Genomic DNA, 2,215 nt, shown 5'->3' on the forward strand with positions numbered 1-2,215 from the left:
TTGAAACTAGACTGAAAGGTAACAGAAGGGAAACATGGCAAACCTCTGCTCCGGATGTGCTCTGTCCGACTGAAAGCTTCTACATCCGGGTCAAACTGTAGAGTTGTAGTTTTCAGTTATTCCCTCACTGAAAACAGTACCCAGTCTTGTTTACTGTGTGGATGCTGAATCAGCATCCACAGTATAATTTCCTGGTCTTTATTATTATTCTTCCGTACGTTTTTTGGCCCTTAACTACTTCAGCATACTTTCAGCTAAAAGAACCATTCAAATATCAAAATGTTCAATTTTGGAATGGGAAAATCTTCAAATCTTAACTTTAGCATACTTTGTTACAAAAGCCATTCTGGTATCAAAATGTTCAGCTCTTCCAAGGTCAACAATTGTGTGTATTCAGCTTTTTTGTAACTTTTAAAAATATTTGGGTTTGTTCAGAAATGTTTTCCCCATTCAAAGGAATGGTGAATTCTTCAAAACCTCCTCCTCTTTCAGCCTTAACCAGTTCAGCATACTTTCACCTAGAAAAACCATTCAACCTTTAAACAATTCAGCAAATCTTCAGCTATTTAGGGTTGCTTTTTGATATCTTTTACAGATTTTGAATTCTCGCAGTTTATGTGTTATGGTTATTTTGTAAATTTATTTACATTTATTTATTACAATTACATGGCACATTCCACAGAGTGCCGCCTCACTCTGCCTTAGAAAAAACGATTCAGAAAACCCGCTCGAAGGAAAAGTTAGGGCATTTGTAAATTGCCACAGATCCTTCATTTTCTGGAATATCTTGACATAAAGGTGATGAACATGTTCGTTGAAACCTCCTGCCGCTCATAGTGAAGAGATTTTTCTGATAGGACTTATAGTTTTTCTTCAATTGTCAATTGTTCGAAGCCCATGTTTCACTGAAATCTGCTGTACTGCCCTCAAACTGCTGAAACACTTAACGATGCACCTGCTACTTTTACACACACAAACAGCAACAGAATAACATGCACACACAAAATAAAAGCCAAACATAAACTGTACAATCAAAGCAATACAGTGACATGCAGTAGCACACACAGTGGCGCAGTGACACACACACACACACACACACACGCAAACACACAAAACAAAAACACTAATACTGTAACTAGTGAAGGTGGAGTAATTTAACCTCTTTGTACTTTATTAGGCAGTTTATAACAAAGCGTTTTATAAGCTGATCATGTGTTTTGTTTGTATTCAAAGTGCAAGTACTTAACAACTGTACCTCAGTACTTGAGCGAAAATGCTCATTTACATTCCTCTACTGCTGTAAACAACGCAGTGCCAATGCATCAGTGGCAGACTGGGGGTCAGATGAGGAATAAATACAACAATAAAATGAAGACACGTAACCTGTGACTTCAGACTGTCCAGTTGTGGAGATTTTTACTGCATGTTGTTGTTCAGAGCAGAGATGAGTGACCTTGTGCTTGTTCCAGTTTGGTACAGTAGGCTGTGGGAAGTAAGAGTAGTTAAACACATTCTGTACTTTTACTCGTGCAGAGATTCTTTACTGGAGTCGGAATAAATACATTCATCTAATGTAGACTTAAGATTGTATTTTTAAATCAAGTGGCCAATAGAAACAGTGATGTGCCATGTTTGGAAATAAGTCATCATTCTAGCTTACCATTATTACACTCCTTAGTCTCCCAGATAAAGCTGGATAAACAATTGGGCAAAGCAGGCACATGCTCACAGGCCCCAGATCCACCCCCAGAGCCTCAGAGTCACTACAGCTGGTGTTCAGTTGGCAGTGGAAATTTGGTTATATGTTAGGGAATTTGCACTACAGCACCAGCACAGTACTGACTAGAATCAAAATCAGAATCAGCTTTATTGGCCAGGTGTGTCGGACACATGAGGAATTTGACTCTGGTACATCGGCTCTCAATGTGTATGTACATATCCCCATCCAAGGGGCAAGTAAACAGTAAACCAGCATAAGGCTGTGTAATATAACAAAATAAGCAGTATTAACAAGCAACAACCAGGGCAAAATAAACAGTATAAACAGGCAGTAAACAATGCAGACAAACAAAGGAATGCTCATTATGAAATGAGATAAGTAGGAATAAAGATAGAGTACTTAAAACTAGAGACCTGTACGAGTCTGTATAATCTGTACAATGTATATTTACAGGTATTGCACTGAGGGTTATTGTCCAGTCGTACTGTTGCTTGG

The sequence above is a fragment of the Monopterus albus genome, unplaced genomic scaffold (assembly GCF_001952655.1).
Source record: "Monopterus albus unplaced genomic scaffold, M_albus_1.0 scaffold12.1, whole genome shotgun sequence".
NCBI classification, from domain to species: Eukaryota; Metazoa; Chordata; class Actinopteri; order Synbranchiformes; family Synbranchidae; genus Monopterus; species Monopterus albus.